Raw genomic sequence first — 19,121 nt, 5'->3', positions numbered from 1 at the left:
CTTTTCGCCCCCTATGCCCCTAGTTTTCGCTTTTCCTTTCTTTCAAGCGTGCGCTCTCTCTTTCAGTTCCCAGACTTGGAGAGGTCGTAAGATTTATTCGAACTACTCCGCCCTCGCTCTTCCGCCAGCAGCCTCCCCAAATTCGAAATTGGGCAAAAGGAGGCTCATAGCGGGGAGTACCGTGGGTCACGTGACCCCATGTGTCGCCCGTGGTAGCCATTTTATGGAGCTGGGAAATTGTTCGGAATGGGGGGTAAGGGGGAAGGAAGAGGGGTAAAAGGAGAAGGGGGAAAGGAGGAGGAAGAAGGGCGGCATGGTGACGGGGGGGTGGCTAAGTGAAGGGGTGCGCGTAGGTGGCCGGACAATTTACAGCGCGGTTGCCTAGGCAGCGGGGGTGCCGCCTAGGAACCCAACTGCCTTTCCCGTCCTACTCCCCCGCTCCCCGCCGTGAGGAAACAATGAGATAGTCACGCGGTAAACGTGAGCTGCGTTTGCGCACTTTCTTGGGAGCCCGGCCCTCCTCCAGAACAATCGCTACATAGGACCCCCTAGTTTCCTCTCGCGGGGCGCCCAGCGGTTCTGGCCGGTGGCCTCTGGCGCGGCGGTGCTGCCCCCACAACTAGGGGACCCTGGGGACTGCGAACGGCTCTCCTAGCGAGTCGGGGATGATTGTGGCTGGGTGCCATCTGGGCCTGCCTAAGGAAGTGCTCCGGGATGATCATCAGTCCACTGCAGTGAGTGGAGGATGGGAGAAAATGGGTTTCTTCCGTCTGAGGGACCCCCTTGTTGTGGCCCACTCCTAAGCAGGCCAACTCTAGTCCCAGCTTCAGTGCCACAGGCCCTTAAACAGAGAAAATGTGTTGATTAGTGGATCCTTGGCTTTAAGCGAGCGGCCGCACTTACCATGGTTCTTGTAAACACCTTCTCCCTCTCTTCTGACCCCCAGCCTGACAACTAAATGATAGGGTTTAACACCATCGCCCAAAGGGTCTTCTGCTGCCAGAATTCGAACAGGTCATTCTCATCACATAACTTACCACTTCTCTCCCTTTCCAATTTTTAAAGTTGAAAATGAAATTCTAACGAAATAGGGAGATAATATAACATTTGTGTCCTGGAGCAAGTTGCTTAACTGCTTTGGGTCTCAATTTCCTTACCTATAAAAGGAGTCCGCAGGACCACACCTCTTGTAAAGGACCCAGCTCCTTTTTATAACAACTATTTGGCAACGCCCCCTTTAACTATACTCACATAATAAATCATAGATAATATGACCTAAACCTAACAACGAGTTTCAAAACCACATGATCTAACTGTAGAATAAAAGTGATTATAATAAAACAATGTATTTTAATGTGTGAATGCTCCCACACGAGGACACTTAACTGATGATAGATACCTGCCCAGTGCAGTCGCAGATGCAAAATTAAGTGTGTTTTCCCAAATAAAGTACCATAAGCTGCGGTGCCTTTGGTGACCTCGTTTTCCAAAATGGTGAGGTCTTGGTAATGTTTGAAACAAAACGGTAACCTTCTTCCAACTGATACAGTAGTTACATTCCTAGAGAATTCAGTGTGTGTCAAAACTGGGCAAAAATACTTTTGTTTGTATCTAAAATAGTGTTAGTTCTAGACTTACGATTAACTAGTTTTTCACCTATGTGAGTGTACAACGTGTCAATTCTTCATTATGAAGGACTGACCAGCATTGTAGAACATCAAGCATGGCTGGTCCATGCTCACTAAATGCCAGCAGCTCTTGCTAGTCATTATGACAACCAAAAATACACATTTCCACAATGCCCCCTTAAGACCAATTAAGCTTAATGGTCATTAGGTCCCTTTCAGCCCTAAGATTTGTGGATTCTCATGCAGTATTGGTGAGGTGTGTTTTTGCATGGTTTTGCTGCAGTTTTCTTTTTAAATAGACCAGGGTAAACAGATTGAAAAGCTGTGCGTTTTGCCAGTTCTAAGTGCATATAGCAACAATAGGATGTACTGACTACCCTGGTCCTGGGCTGTATTTTACTTTTGAGTAGAACCGTTGTAATGGGTATTGCCATGCGAGTACCTACAAGAATTAAAATGTACAACAGCTTCCCATTTTCAATTAACCCCTGCTCATAGGCATACTCAGTTCAAACCACCAAGATGTTTTGTTAATCAATGTTATCATGGGGATATCAAATTGGAAAGGAAGCTGGGAAACATACAAAGCTTGGTCTTCAAACGTTCACTCTGAAATAGAATGAAGTGTGCTCTGGAAGTAGCTAAATGAGCCAACGTTCACAGAACTCCAAATCACTTTTCCACTAAGCAGGTATTTGCATATCTTCTCCACACAGTAGTCATTTACAAATTTTATTTGAGGTGACCTAAAAAGGGTTAGGAAAAGCTGAAAACAGGGAATCTTTTTTTGCATGTTCACTTCCTTGCATTCCCAGGCATTAAGTTGATGGCACATATTGTAAGCAAATGCACTATAGACATACGTTGGAGATATTACACTTCAATTCCGGACCACCACAATAAAGTGAATATCGCAATAAAGCAAATCAAATGAATTTTTTCGGTTTCCTAGCGAAATTGAAAGTTTGTTTACACTATACTGCCGTCTAGTAGGTGTGCAATAGCATTGTCTTAAAAAAATGTACATACCTTGATTAAAAATATTTTATTGCAAAAAGACGCTAACCATCATCTGAGCTTTCAGTAAGTTATCGCTGATCACAGATAATCACTACAAATATAATAATAATGAAAAAGTTTGAAATATTGCAAGAACTACCAAAATGTGACACAGACATGAAGTGAGCAAATGCTGTTGGAAAAATGGCACCATAGATTTGCTTGACACAAGGTTGCCAAGCCTTCAATTTGTAAAAAAACACAGTATCTGCGAAGTACAATAAAACAAGGTATGCCTGTATTTTGGCCACCCCCACCCTCAACTTCACTTCCCATCCCTGGAGGCAGTTGAGGAGGCAGCTGAGCAGACGAACCTACGAACTGCAGATCCTTGAACCGGTAGTTCAGATTCTTGCTCTATGGCTTACAAACTGTGTGACTGGGGACGACTTCCTTGACGTCTCAGTGCTTCAGGTTTCTTGACTATACTGTTAGACTAAAAATAGTTTCTACCTTAAAAGGCGGTTGGAATTTGAGAGATTGTGCCTGAAAGGAGTAAGAGTTTAGTACACAGTAGATACAGATACATATACACAGCTCCGTCCCTATTGTGTCAACTCCCCCAGCCGAGTGGGTTGCCCGGGCACCTGGCTCCCTGAACATCCACTGTTTGGGTCTCCACTGCAACACTCACCGTGTCGTGCTGCAGTTGTATGTGAGCCCCACAGAGGAGAGGGAACTTGTCACACCCCAGGACTGCCAATGGTGTGGCACACAGATGCCCAACAGATGTTTGATGATGGGTGAATAGTGCAAATGCCCTCCCTGTAAAAGTTGTGATGCAGGGTATGTTAAGGGGTCTAGACCCATTATTTTGCCTCCATAGGTGGCTTCAAGCAGATTTCATCACCACTCTCTGACGCAGACTGAAAACACATGATCGTGATGCAAATAAATAATGTACCCAAGTAACCTAAAACCTGGCAGAAAGATAATTAGATGATTTTGCAGCTTAAAGAAAAGCATAGTAGAAGAGATTCCAAGAGACAGAAACTTCAGAGCCTTTAGTGAACCTCGTGACTGCGGGACATTTTTCTGCAAGACCCAGGGAAAAAGGCCTCCTGGAATGCCCTATACTTCCCTTTAGTGTGGATAGGGAATAAAGTGCAAGGAGGGTGGAACCTCTCAGTAATCAGGATAATTACAGGTGTGAAGGTAAAAGCAGTTGCCCACTGAATCTCCTTTTATGTTTTAAAGTATAATTGCCTTTTTGAGTTTTTGTTTGGGGCTCCAAATAGAGCAGATTAGCTTCCGATGCCAGGTAATTTAGTAATTAGGAAAACGTTATGAAGGCTGATAATTCTAAAAAGAAAAGAGGAGTCTTAGGCTCTAGGATATTGCCATATGCCCTTATTCTCCAAGGGTGCAAGCTAGTACATACAAAACCAGGACTGATTTAGGCAATTACTATACTCCCAAGTAACAGATCTGGCCTGGAATCCACGTCCTTCCCATTAAGATGGCAAGATGGAAAACAAAATTATATCGGAGGGCATCTTCTGTACCACTAACACTGCTAAAAATACTTTCAAAAAGAAAAATCCAACGTACTTCTGCCTTCATTCATGCAATAGCTGAGCAGTACAAGGAATAAATAATAGAGAAGCCTCGGGTAGAGGCTCTGAACCAGAGGGAGGGGGGACGAGGAGGCTGCCTTGCAGTGGGAGAAAAGACAAGGAGTCTTGGAAATACAACAAAGGGCAGTTGCTCTCTCAGGTGATGTAGAATTTGCTCATAACCACACAGACAGGGCCAGCTAGCAGCCTGTGCCTTGTAAAGCTAATTCACCCTTTCCGCTACACCTTCCTATTTAGTGATTATGGCTGTCATTTTCTTACAGACCTTGATGGCTACTAGGTTTGATCATTTTTGATTTTTTAAATCTTTTCAACGTTTTAGTTTTTCCTTCAAAGATTCCTTGTTATAACTGCGATATTGTGATTTATAAGAAATATATAATCAGTCTTCGGACACTCTTCCTGGCACAGAGCTCCTAAAACCCTCGGAATTTCCTGCGGAGACAGCGATAAAGGTCTTTTGTTATGTTAATGAGGCGACTTTTGGAAAGCACCTAGGGATGGGGGCTGGTTGCCAGGGAAACCAACCATGTTATTAGAGGGTTGGAACTTTCAATCCCACCCCGACCCTGGGGGAGGGGAGAGGAGCTGGCAATAGTCAAATGTTTAATCAATCATGCCTTTGCGATAAGCCTCCATAATCGCGCAAAAAGATGGGGGTTTGGAGACTTCCAGGTTGGTGTGTACGTGGAGATATGCGCAGAGGGCATGGACGCTCCACGCCCTTTCCCTGTACATCTCCTCCATCTGGCTGTTCCTGAGGTATATCCTTTTATAATAAACCGGTGATTAAGCAAGTAAAATGTTTCTGAGTCATGTGAGCCGCTCTAGCAAATTAATCAAACCAAAGGCAGGGGTTGTTGCAACGTCTCATCTATAGCCCATTGGTCAGTCGGAAACACAGGTGGTAATCTGGATTTGTGGCGGCTGAAGTGGGGGAGGGGAGGTCTTGTGGAAATGAGCTTTTTTTAGTATCAAAAATCATTTTTATGTATTGATTGCTTTTTTTAAATTGATGTATAGTTGATGTACAATAGGGACTGAGCTCTTAACCTGTGGGATCTCATGCTATATCCAGGTAAAGAGTGTCGGAATTGAATCGTAAGACGACACCCTGCTGGTGTCCCAGAATTGTTTGGTGGCATGCAAAAAAGCACACACTGTAACTGGAGTCGGAATCCTACTGTCCAACCCAGTGTTCTCTCTTAAGAAAGAAAGAATTGTGTGCTCAGGTACAACCCTGGACCTTCTGTAAAGTCTTCCTTCACGTTGGGCATCCTAATGTTATGACCCGAAAGACTGCAGAAGATTCGTCATGGAAACACAGTTTAATTACAGACAGACTACGGTGTCACCACCCACACAGGGCAGGCGACCTCTCCTGGAAAGCGGAGACCAGTAGGGAAGGTACTTTAAAACTTCTTGACATTCCCTGGGAAGATAAAGAGCTGCATTTTCAAGTGTCTGTTCTGTGTCTGTTTAAAAGCCTGTTCTAAATGCTTCACACTCATTATTAGCTCCTGTAATCCCCACAGAAGCCCTAGAAGGTAAGTGCAATTGCCGTATTCGCCCCTTCCCCCTCCTCAGTGTGCAGACAGAAGGCCCGAGGACATGCTATTGTTCACGGGGCACCACTAACCAGGGCCCCTCCTACATCTCAAACGCAGCAAGTCCTAAACATGATTCCTTGTCATCTCCCCAACTTCCTCCTCTGGTCCTTATCTCAGGTACTACCGTCATCTTCCACAGTCAGACTTAAAACCACAGTGATTTTGACCTCCACTCCTGTTCTATCCGCTATCCATAAACAGACCCTCCTGACTTCCCACCTTCTGCCTCTCAACTGGACTCCTTGTCTCACTGCTTAGTTCAGGCCTTTATTGACCTCTACATCTGTAGTAAGTAATCTTTTTTTTTTTTTTTTTGCAATTTAAGAACAATATACATGTTTATAAGCTTTTTTTCACCCACATAAGAAAAAAAAAGTAGAATCTCCCCAGTAGTTCGAGTATTGCTCGACTAGGCTCTTGATTATCCCAGGAACTTCGGACTGACCTTACTGCCTCACTCTTTCCCCTTTCCCCCCACGATGTTCCCTCCACACAAAATGTTCTTCCTGCTGTATTCGCACAAGCCCAAATTCCTACCTGAATCTTCACATGCACACACGCATGTGCCCATGCAGTCTGATGGCTCATTTTAATGTGTCAAATTGGCTAGGCCACAGTACCCAGATATTTGGTCAAACCCAGTCTAGATGTTGTGAAGGTGTTTTCCAGATGAGATGAACATTTAAGTTGTAGATTTTAAATAAAGCTGACCATTCATAGTGTAGGTGGGATTGCATCCAGTAAGTTGCAGGCCTTAAGGGAAAAAGATCCCCAAGGAAAAAGGAATTCTGTCAACAGGTGGCCTTTGGACTTGAACTACATCAGCTCTCTCGTGACTGTAGCCTGTCAGTCTACCCTGCAGATTTCAGGTTTGCCAAGCCCCGCAATCACATGGGCCAATTCCTTAAAATCCATCTTTGGATAGGTGATAGGTAGGTAGGTAGATAGATGATAGATAGATAGATGATAGATAGATAGATAGATAGATAGATAGATAGACAGACAGACAGACAGACAGACAGACACATATCCTTTAGGTTCTGTTTCCCTGGAGCCTGACAATAGTTTCTCCCTGCTCTGGGCTCTCACAAACAACCCTTCTTCCTTTCCCATTGCTGCCCGTCTTACATAATATGCAATGGCACACAGGTCAGTTTCCTACCAGGGTGCACTCACAGAGGACAGACGGTTTCTTTTCCTCTGTTCATCTCAGTGGAGCCTCGTGCCTCTTAAAAGTCCTACTCCTCCCAGAAAACAGATGCTCCAAAGCAGAGGGCAAGAACTAGTGAAATGCAGGCTTGAACAGTGTCAAAGGAAAGAAAGTCAACCCAGAAACACCCCTGACAGGGGTTACAGACTCGGATGCCTCAGGGCTAGACAGGTCAGGTGGATGAAGGGAGGTAGCCAGATAGCAGACATCCCGGGGTGGGATGTACTGAACTGGAGGGGCGACCCAACCCATTTATTGCCCTATGAGAACACAGGACCAGTAGTACAGGTCTTTCAAGAGAAGTTGGATTATCTAGATTTTTGTGTGAAATGTCCTGATTTATTTCATGTACCACCTGTGCCTAGAAGTCATCCTGTCAGGGCTATTAGTAGTGCTCTGTTTGTTAAGATGGATTGCCCAGAGTTTGTTTTTCCTGGATTCTTTTTGCCTCAGAGATACCTTGTAAATAATCCTTTTATTTGTATCCCAAATTAAATTGAAACAATAAACCCTTTATGTGAGTACCATTTTGCCAGCCAACCAGGAATTTGCATCCTCCGCTATATGTTACTTTGTTGTTTTGCAAAACTTGCAGACTAAGGGAAGGTTTGTGGCTACACATTTTTCTCTTGAATGATAATTAGATTAGTTAAGTATTACTTTGTGCTGAAAATAGAAAGAGGCAACAGTATTGTTTCTTCCACAGAATTGTTCTATAAAAGGACAAATGTTGCAGCTCCCCAGCTGCCTCCCACTGTCTTCTCTCTGGAATGTTTTTCAGTCTATCATGTTACCTTTCATACAACTTGATCTTGAATATAAGAACATTAATTACTCTGCACAAACCAAACTATGACTTCAAACATATACACCTTTCTCTTCGTGATTCTGATGCAGTCTGTCTGTGCAATAGGGCACAATTTGTACTTGGCGTCTAGGAGAGGTATCTAAATACTGGCACCATGGAGACAGAGCTGTCTGGGTTCCAAAACTGTTCAACCTTTATTTTGAATGAAACAACCATGACTCACTTGCAGTCTGGAACAAGATACTTTACCATTCTGTGCCTTGGTTCCCTCATTGATAAAATAAGGATAATGACAACCATCCCCTAAGTATCACGTATGGGTGATGGGAAATTTTTATCTGGGTGGAGGAAGAAAACCACAGAGAGGAGAAAATATCAGACCAAACCAAACACTATTGAACACTATGCTAAGGGCTGATGGAGGAGGGCAAATAAGTTTCAAATGCGGCCTCTGCCATCACAGAACTGGGAAGACAAGACACACACCAGAAGATCATTAACCCAACATGAGGCAATATGTGGTAAATGCCATCTAGACTGTGAGCTCCTCTGCCACAGAACCTGCATCCTGTTCATCTTAGTACATGTGGAGTGAATGAATGAGTGATACCAAAAGCGCAGTAGCTGTTCTAAGGAGGAAGATACCATGATGGGTGAGAAAGTTCTGGAAGCCTTCCAAGTTGGAGCTTGAGTCAAACCTGGAGGCATGGGTAAGATTCAGATATCAAAAGGGAGGAGAAAGGCTGTTTCTGGCTATGGGAATGAGGGAGAGGCATTTAGTATGTGGAAACTTGGGGGCTGGGATGGGGGTGGGGGGTAGGAATGACCAAGGAGCTTTTGGAAACAGTGAGTTTTTGGGAAACAATGGTTAGAGAGAACAATTCTGTCAGTTCACTCAGAAAAACCCACAAAGCAGGAATACTGGTGAATGAGAAAGACACTGTCCCTGACCTCATGGAGATGACCATCTGTTATCATGGAGTTTTAATGTGTGTTTAGAAAAATAGAGGGAGATAAACAGACAGGTTGGAAAGGTAGATTAGGGCTGATCATGGAGAATGGAGCATTTGAACTTAATTTTATAAGCAGTGGAAAGCAACTAAAGATTTCTGAGCGGGGGAGTGACAGGAGGAAATGTTACATTTGGGATATAAATCTGTCCTTGCTGCTGTCTTAGTCAGCTCCGGCTGCTATAACAGAATACCATAGACTGGGTAGCTTATAAATAGCAGACATTTATTCCTCACAGTGCTGGAGGTTGGGAAGTCCAAGATCAAGGTGCCAGCAGAGCTGGTATCTAGTGAAGGCCACTTCCTGGTTCCCAGGTGACACCGTCTCGCTGTGTCCTCACATGGCGGAAGGTGCAATAACGTACTCTACGGCCTCTTCTAGAAGGGGACTGGTCCTATTCACGAGGGCTCAACCCTTAGGGCCTAATCAGCTCCCAAAGGCCCCACCTCCTAATTGCCATCATACTGGGGGTTAGGCTTCGACATATGGATTTGGGGGCAACAGAAACATTCCATCTAGAGCAGCTGTACACAGGGTGGGTTGGGGCAGGGAGAGGCTGAGGCTGGGTAGCTGAATGTCCAGTATCTCCAGGCCAAACTGCAGTAGGAATAAGAAGGAGGGAGAAGATAAGGAGGGACATTACCCAGGGAGAGTTGACAGGACAAAGTATTGATCAGACATGAGCACAAAGAGCATTCTCCGGTTTTGCGTTTCAAGAATTTGTTATAATAATAATGTGATCAGTCCTATATAAGCAAGATCAGGCCTTATACTTTAAAAAATGCTTGGAGAACTGTGGCCTAAACCAATGGTTCAATCCTCTCTTCTCACCTAAGGATCTCTAGGTTCCTCCCAAATGTGTCACTGGCTATACTTTTCTAGTTACCTGGGTAGGGAACATCATACTCTACTTGGAATATAGGTCACTGCGTAATAAATCTTGTCTTGCTTTCCTCAAAGAGCCAGTGCAGAATGAGGCAGCTTGTCATGTGAGTCAAGTCCTTTAAGCTTCTCAGATGAACGTTGCTATATTAGGACCAAGGACTATTATGCAACAAGCCCCAGCTACACCTTTCCTTGATGCCTGTACTTCATAGTGAGGATCACCTGTTGAACTAACAGGTGTCATTTTATTTTTGAAAATGATCACATCCAGGAATGAATTCTCTGTTAATCTCACAGGACCTTAGGTGTGGCATTAGTTATTTTGGGATGTGGAAAGAATATTCTAGGAAATGAATCAACAGTAATTTTGATCAAAAGAATGGATGGAGATATTTTACATAGTCCACTATGACCTATATATAGTTAGAATAATGCTCAGATTTCAGATGGTCTATAACTGACAGTCTCTCAGACACTGTGCAAAGGAGACAAGCAACAAGTGGCCTTCCCCATCTCCTCCAGCCAGATCAGGTGCTCCATCTTGTACTCCCACAGTCTGCTCTACCATCCCTCACCACAGTGGAAAGAGTATTCTTCATGTCTCATGTCCCCACAAGGCTCTGAACACTTGAAGGCAACTGTATCTTATTTCTTTTAACATCACTGGTACCTGCTACTGAACCTGGAAAAATAGTACGTGCTCAATAAATAATGGATAGATGAAATAGGTATATGCCCTATTTGGCATGGAATACAAGGCAGGAGATCACTTTTTTTTTTAACTTTAAAAATGAAACCACATAAAAATTAAAAACTTTGCTATGTAAAAGACCCAGTTAAGAGAGTGAAAAGACAAGGTAAAAACTGGGAGAAAATATTAGCAAATCACACATTTGACAAAGGACTTATATCTAGAATATGTAAAGAGCTCTCAAAACTCAATGGTAATAAGCAATCCTATTAGAAAATGGGCAAAAGACATGAACAGATACCTCACTGAAGAGGATACATAGATGGCAAATAGGACATGAAAAGATATTCAGTATCATTAGTCTTTAGAGAAATACAAATTAAAACCACCATGGCATAGCACCACACACCTATCAGAACAGCTAAAATAAAAAATAGCAATAACTCCCAATGTTGGAGAGGATGCAGAGAAATTGGATGTCTCATACATTGCTGGTAGGAATGTAAAGTGGTGCAGCCACTCGGGAAAACAGTTGGGCAGGTTCTTTTAAAAGTAAAAATTGACTAACCATATGACCTGACACTTGCATTCAGGCATCTATCCCAGAGAAATGAAAACATATTTTCACACAGAAACTTCTACACAAATGTTCATAGGAGCTTTATTTGTAATAGCCAAAGACTGAAAGCTACCCGAGTGTCTTCCAGTGGGTGACTGGTTAAATGCTGGTATATCCATACCATAGAATAGTACTCAACAGTAAAAAGGAATAACTATTGTGCATGGACTCACTGTTTGAGTTCCCACCACAGTTCATATGTTGAAGCCCTCACCCCTCATGTGGCAGTGTTTGCAGATGGGGCCTTTGGGGGGTGATTAAGTTTAAATGTGGTCGTTGTGTGGGACCCTCATGATAGAATTAGTCTCCTTAGAGGAAGAGACACCAGATCTCACTTGCTCTCAGCATGCTCTCTCTCTTTTTCTCTCTCTCCGTGTCTCTCTCCTTCTCCCTTTTTTCCTTCCTCCCCCAGCACACAGACGAAAAGGCCATGTGAAGACACAGCAAGAAGGCAGCTGTCTGCAAGCCAGGAAGAGGTCCCTCACCAAGAACTGAATCTGCACACCTTTATCTTGGACTGGGAGAAATACATGTTGTTTAAGCTGCCCCATCTATGGTATTTTGTCACAGTGGCCTGAGCTAATTAAGACATATTGATACACAAAACATGGATTTATCTTCAGGGAATTATGTGGAGTGAAAAAAAGACACCAATCTCAAAAGGATACTATTTATATAACATTCATAGAATAACAATTTTAGAGAAAGACGACAGCTTGGTATTGCCAGGGGTTAGGGATAGGGGAGGTGCGGGGAGCAGGGGGGGACTATAAAGGGATCACCTGAGGGAGCACTGTGGATGGAGACAGCAGAACTCAGTGTCTTGATCATGGTGGTAGTTACACAAAGCTACACAGGTGATGGCACTACATGGAGCTACAGACACACGCACACAAATGAGTGCATGTAAAACTGGTGAAATCTGAATAACGTCTGTGGATTGTACATTTCCTGGTTTTATTTTGCACTATTGTGCAACTTCCTGTGAATCTGTAATAATTTCAGAATTAAAAGTTAAAAAAAAAACTAGTCAGCGTTTCTGACTTGCAATTCTGTTTCTTCTTTATGCACACCCTCTCTTTTAAATACTGCTTCTTACATCATGATTTGTGAGAACCTTGAGGCAATTAAAATATATCTAGAACCTTCAAAGGTGCCTTTAAAGTTGCAATCCTTCTGTTAGAGCAGATTTCTTTGAAGGGTCTAATCCTGGTTCCTTCCACTTTCCTTCCTTTCAGGTTATTGAAGTCATCATCACCTTCCTCCTCGGTGAGCACTCTGATAAATGTTAGGTGAAGTGTTTTCTGAGGGTTCTGCAGATGAATAGAGAGTGTCCAGAAATGTAAACTAGTCAGCGGTGTATATGCTGAACTTTCCTTTTGTCGTTTTCCCCAGAGGCTTATTGGGCAATTATGCTCTTCAATTAATCTAACTTTAATAGCAGGCAGGGCTCCTTGGTAGTTAATTAACCATCACAAGCTCCTTGTTTTATTTCTTGACCTCATCACAAGGACAACTGGAAAACTGTGTTAGTACACTCGGGCTGCTCTAACAGAACACCATGGACTGGGTACCTTACAAAGAGCAGACATTGGTTTCTCACAGTTCTAGAGGCTGGCAAGTCGGAGATCAAGGCCCCAGCAGATTCAGTGTCTGGTGAGGTCCCCCGCTTCTTGGGTCACAGATGATCATCTCTCTGTGTCCTCACATGGCAACAGGGGCAAGGGAGAGTACAGGGTCTCTCACGGAAGGCACTAATGCCATCATGAGGGCTCCACTCTCATGATCTAGTCATCTCCCACAGGCCCACCTCCTAATTTCATCCCGTCAGGGGTTAGGATTTCAACATGCTCAGTGTGGTGAGAACATTTCTTCTAGGCCCTCCAGTGTAAGGAGAGCCAACACGGGCTGCATATGGAAGGACAGAGGAAAGAAGGGCAAGGCCCCTTAGGGGGAATGCTTCTTGAGAAAGACCTGAGAGTCCACGGCTGTGAGGGTGGGGTCAGGCCCCTTCTCGTTCTGCTCCTGCCTTCCCTGCCATTACTGTCGCCATTATCATTTCTGAGGGACCACACATTGGTCCTCCAGCCCAGTGCTGCTGGAGAAGGACTGGAGTGAGGGAAAACCTTCTTCCTAGTGCGCTGCTGTCTGCCGGCTTCTCTGGCTGCCTGCTTACATCCTCTCGATGACCTTCAGGAGCCCAAGAGAAGCCAGCTGTCACAGCCCAGCTCACAAGCACCTTTGTCACTTCTGTGTCCCTATTCTGTGCAAAGCCCCTTGGGGTTGCTAACAATAGGGATTATGCCACACAGGGCTCTGACTACAGCACTCCAAAACAAAAAAGATTAGTTACATATTCTAAGATCAAACTGGTAAAAGATCAGAAGCATTTGATGTCCATATAGGATGTCCTTAAAGTCCGGAAACAGATACTTTTTTTTCTGAAGCTGTCCTTGATGACATTCTGTATTTTTGCCTGTTTCCAGACTGCATGAATACCCTGTATAGTTAGCTAGGGTGTAACTCAATTACAGCATGAATGGAGCTGTTTTCAGTCTGGCTATTTATAGTATCCCTGTGGGTTACCTGATTCCAAGCTCCTCAGTTTCAGGACTTCTAAGTCTTAGATTCATTCAGCAGGCAGACGTTTTTGAATACCATCTGTGTTTCATGCCGTCATTTCAGGTAGAAGGAGGAAAGCAGCTCCTATTGCTCAGCTACCTTGTAGGGGGCACTGACCCCTCTGCAAATTCTTTGTGTCTTATCAGCCACTCTAACATCATCACACGTTTCATGCCTTCTTCTGCAAGGAAGGAATGGGTGGAATTGGGATCTCGGTCAGCTCCATGACTGTGTTGTTTTGGCCACTTTAATTTGTGTAATTCTTCAATGATGAGTCTACCAGCCTTGTCACAGAAAGCAGCAACCCAGTGAAAACTCACCAAGAAAATGACTGCTCTGTTAAAGCCATTTCCACAGCACGGGGAATCTCAGGCAGTGTGCCCAGATGGTCTTTCTTCACTCAGTTCCTTAAGCCAGTCTCTGAAACACACCTGCGCTGCTCTGTGTGTCCAGAAGAACCCAGTTCTTAGAAAGATATCATAGAGGAACGTGAAGAGATTTTAGCTTATAGCAGTGAAATTGTAGAGCCAGGAAGCTGTTGTTCCAGTCAGCTAGAGGACTGGAATTGGCCTGCTGGTTGGCCCAGAGTTACTTCTGGGGTTCCAACAAGGCTACCCCCCAGAATGCTATGACAGCTAATGTTACCTTTATTCATTTAAGAGGTTCATGGTCATTATTACTTAACTGGTTTTCCTTATTTGTAATCACTAGACTTCTAACCTAGCAAGGGGCCCATGAGTGAGATTTAGGGAGAAATGAATGGAGGTCTAAAAGCTGAGCATGCTGGGAGATTCTTAATATCTTTGTGCCACGCACGTTGAAGGATGGGTCAACACATCCTCAAGGGAATAGATAGGTGGGTGGTATGGAATGGAAATGTTGGTGTGCTTTGTAGGAAAGCAAGTTTGGGGCTTAATCTAGGTTCCAGCGATCTATTGCTTTGTCAAAGACACCCCAAAACTTAGTGCCTTAAAACAACCATTTATTTATTATTCTTCAAAGTTTTGGGAGATAATAATCTAGCTGTGCACTTCCTCCTTGAGGTACTGAGTTTGGTTGCAGTCAGATGGTGAATAAAGCTGCACTTACCTGAATCTCCTTCATTCATATGTTTTCGCCTGGGGTGGAGTGGGTAGGAAAGCAGCTGTGGGCTTCCTTACAGCATACCAGTCTCAGACAACTTGGGCTTCCCTAATGCCAGCATGGCAGCTGGCTTCCCCTACAGTGCATGTTCCAGGAAACCCAGGTGGTAGCTGCAAGACTTCTTAGGACCTTAGCCTCAGAAGTTATGCAATGTCACTTCATAGCATTCTATTAGCCAAAAAGCAAATCCCAGGGTCCATGAGGACCCAAGGGCATGAATCCCAGTGCGGAGGGGAGGCCGTCTTTGGCAATCAGCTCTGAGAGTCTGGCACTGCAGAGCAGGCGTCCTCTCCATTTCAAACACCTGGTACTAAAGCAGGTCTCAGAAGTGAATGGCCGGACACATATGGTGCTTTCCACCCGCTTCCCGCTACTCCAGGTAGAGCTCCTGAGCTCTGAGGACTGACGCTGCCCCAGGCCTTCTCTGCCTTTACCATTCTTTCTCCTCACTGCCATCTGTCAGCATGCCAGGTGAAGTAATTCTACCTCAGACACTCTTTTTTCACTTATGTCCTTTTTCACCTTTATCTTTATCCCTAGAGCTTCTTTCCAACAGTTCCTTCAGTAAAACCTTTCCCTCTTAATGCCCTTTACAAGCCCAAACCCCACCCCATCATGGCTGATGTTGAAGCAGAGTGGTTTCAGTGCTATGGTTGTATTTAATAAAGAAAGGCCATACAATGTAAAGTAAAATTAGACAAAAAAACCCATGACATCAAGTCTTAGACCTGTTGAGAGTTCCCAGAAGAGCCTATAAAATCCTCCCAAACATTAATGGCTTCTTCTCTACTTTCTATTAAGTCTGGTTTCTTTAAGGACTAGTGCTTCAGATGCGTAAGACCGGTCTTATTTTCTGTTCTAAAGTTGTTTTTTCTTTGTTTTTTTAAAATAATTATTGCAAAATGGTGTTTTGCTTCCTACTGATTTTTAAGTATAAGGGATAAGTATTTCGGTCATAATAGAAATTATATAGAATTTTGAGGTCTAGCCTAGAATCTGACGACAGTTTTAAACATAACTTTGTTCCTCTCTGAAAAAAGCATTCCAAGCTCCAAACCACAAACTTCAAAATGGCATTTCGTGCACACACCCCATTTGTATCTGACTCATGCCTGCTCATTTGCTCCTTTCCATGGAGGTATACTATGAACTTGGATTTGATTGCATTACATTAAGATAGTGGAAAGCAAAGCTGATGGGGGTTTTAAGGAATGTTTTGTGTTGGTTCAGGACCAAGTTGCTCATCTCTATGCCATGCTGTCTCCATCTGTCAAAACCTTTAGCCTTACTGTAAACCAGAGAAGGGTGGGAATTTCCCTGGAGGAGCAATTTTCCATTTGAACAGAAACTGCTGGCTAATATTGTTGGCCTGGCTGGGGATGGTACTGTCTGGGCTGGTGACCTCTAGGGTCACTTTCCACTTTTATCTGCTTTCTCGCATCTGTCCTTCCAGCAGCTGGCACCCACAGGCCGAGAAGATAGTAGGAGTAGTTGTGACAGCAGCATGTCCCCAGCAAGAGGGAAGGGCAGTAGTCGCCTGTCAGGGATTCTGCCACATTCCTCAATAAAGCCCCCAAGGATAGGATGGAGACCAAAAACGAAAAGGCAAATCCCCCCATAGTGTCTAGCACAGTGTTCCTCACACAGGAGGTGCCTGTAAGTGAAACTAACAGACCAAATGACTTGCAGTGCTCAGGTTAGACAAAACTGTGGATTTGGAACAAATGTTGTCATGTACTTTACAGAGAGAACCCTCCTAGGTAATCCTACTGAAATTAGAGATAGGGTTTCAGTTCCACACAACTTTCTGGAATCCCCTATATGACCATTATGTAAAATAAGAAATGCCTTTATGCAGATGTTTGTTAATTATGAACAGTTTTTATTCAGACAAGCTCATTTTTCCTGGAATTACCCCAAAAGTTGGGGCCTTCCAGGGGGTCTTTGGGATGAACCACAGTCCTTAAATTTTCATGGGACATTGAAATTTTGGTTTGAGCTGGGGGCGAGAGGGAACTTTTAAAAGAGTCACCATATACTTATTTGCTGCCACCCAATCACATGGATTCTAGACTAATCACTGCCTGGAAATTAAGCTGTCATCATGTCTCAGGTCTCCCTAACAGGGAAAGAAAAGCAGAGTCATCTTCTATTGAATAGCACCTGTCAGAGGGTTGCCAAAACTCTGAAGAAAATTCTCAGGCAATATTAACTATGCAATCCACAACCACAGCATGCACCAGTTTCCACACGAGACTCCAGTAAAACCTGAGATGTGCTATTTCACCTATCAAATTGAAAATATTCCCCTCCCAGTCCCCCCAAAAGATAACACCCAATGACTTCTGATCACAAGAAGATGCAAGGGAATAACTATTTCGAAAGCTGCTGTGAAAGAATAAATTGCAGTCAACCTTTATAAAGAACAACTTGTCAATATCAAAATCCTTAAATAAAAGTGTTTACACCTATAATTCAAAAATTCCCCTTCTACAGTAGTATTAAAAGAAAACAGATAGTTAAAAAATGTCTGTAAGAGGATGTTTATCAGAACATTATTTATAATAGCGAAAACAAAAAACAAAAAAGAAAGCAACACAGTTAATAAAGCACCCAACTGATTGAATACTATGAAGTCGTTAAGTCCATAAAGTTCTAGAAGGATATTTAATGAGCTGGAAAAATGTCCGTGCTGTCTTAAGTAGAAAGAAGCAGGTCACAAAATAGATTCAGAGGGATAATGATCAAAATTGTGAATCCTCTCCCCAAAAGTGGAAATACCCATCATCAAATTTTACCAATAATTTCTGGCGATTCACTTGCTAGGGATTCATAGGTCCTAAGTTAAGAACTGCCCACCCACAGTCTGGCTGGTTTCCACTTGGATACTCCTGGCACATGCTCCAGTGGTGCCAGGGTCCCCTCAGCCCCTCCAAGAACCAGCTGCCCCTGCCCCTCAGCCTCTGCCGATCCATGGGCCCAAGCGGGTACTTTGAAAGTGCCCCAGAATAGTCTCTCTGGATGACATAAACTGAGAGTGTGAGTGGAGAAGATCACAGTGTTCCACAATCCTGCGCCAGGGTACTGAGAGTGGGGCCTGCAGGCCACTGTGTAGCTTCCTAATGAGCCTTGGTCACTTGATGCTCCCAACGGGGTTGGGGAGTAGTACTCAGTAGTACTACTGTTATAGGTACTCAGTAGGTACTCATGTTATATACACCAAAAAATCTCAGGTACTGTTATTTGGGTGTAGCTAGCATGATCCTGAGACTTTGAGAATTAATAGTAGGTAGTCATCATTGAGAAACCTGACTCACTATAGGAATAAAATGATGAAAGCAGAAAGTAATGGCTGAGGACTGGAAAACCACAGCCACCTGGTGTCCACCAAAGAAAGACAAAGCTGTAAAACAATGAGCTGCGCTTATTTGGGGTCTTAGGGATTGCAGTCCGGGAGACACAGGTTTAGGTAGCAACCCAACTTGTGCTCCAAATTGCTGACCAAGTTTAGGGTTTTTAACAGTAAACAGCAAGAAGTCAATTATTTACAGAAGTTGTTTGAACGTTTCATGATTGGAGCCAGGAGAGAAGTTGGTACATTATTCAGTTTCTGAAGAATTGCTATGGTTGATAATAAGTTGAGTCCATATTAGTCCATAACAATTGGTGGTGTCAGGAATGCAGTTTGGCACCCTTCTGAGTTTTGAGACTGCCAACATGTGCAGACCCCATTTCCTTAAAGGCTTCCTGGCTCCATTTTAGTTGTTTCCCTTAGCCATGCTGACTCCATTTTGATTATAGTTGGTCACATTTCACACCACTTGCTGTCTGAGACTGGAACTTAGGGACTTGTGGTGAAAATAAAGAGGGACAGATGTAGAACTTCAAACCACAGTCCCACTGGATGGGCTGCAATGAGTTGACCTTGGAGGAAGAACTCATATGTGGGCCTTGTAGGTGAACATGAGCTGAGGCTCAGGAAGGCTGTTAAGGCCAGTTTGTGAAGACTCGTATCTCTTGCTCATGAATCAAAAGATTGCTGATTATATAGCCAACAAAAAGGCCACAAAAGATTCTAACTGGAAAAGTGACAAGATCTGAGTTGACCTGGAGAAAGATAACTAGTGATGGAGGTGAGAGGAGGCAGTGAGGACAGAGAGATGTTTCAGCCTTAGAACACAGTGGCTCTGGGGATGGGTGAGGTCAGATGGAGAGGCAAAGAGGAGTCAGAGCCCTTAGGAGAGCCTCTAAGGTGGCT

At 43.8% G+C, this 19,121-nt stretch overlaps 1 long non-coding RNA gene across 1 annotated transcript; it reads left to right on the top strand.

Moving 5' to 3' along the window:
* Nucleotides 1-8,255: 8,255 nt before the first annotated feature.
* Nucleotides 8,256-12,129, top strand: LOC140847471 (uncharacterized). Its single transcript, XR_012127515.1, has 2 exons — nt 8,256-8,602; nt 11,511-12,129. It is a non-coding gene; the product is annotated as an uncharacterized lncRNA (long non-coding RNA).
* The last annotated feature ends 6,992 nt before the right edge of the window (nt 12,130-19,121 follow it).

The sequence above is a fragment of the Manis javanica genome, chromosome X, assembly GCF_040802235.1.
Source record: "Manis javanica isolate MJ-LG chromosome X, MJ_LKY, whole genome shotgun sequence".
NCBI classification, from domain to species: Eukaryota; Metazoa; Chordata; class Mammalia; order Pholidota; family Manidae; genus Manis; species Manis javanica.
The sequence above is the reverse complement of the archived record's forward strand: the minus strand, read 5'-3'. Positions and strand labels throughout refer to the sequence as shown.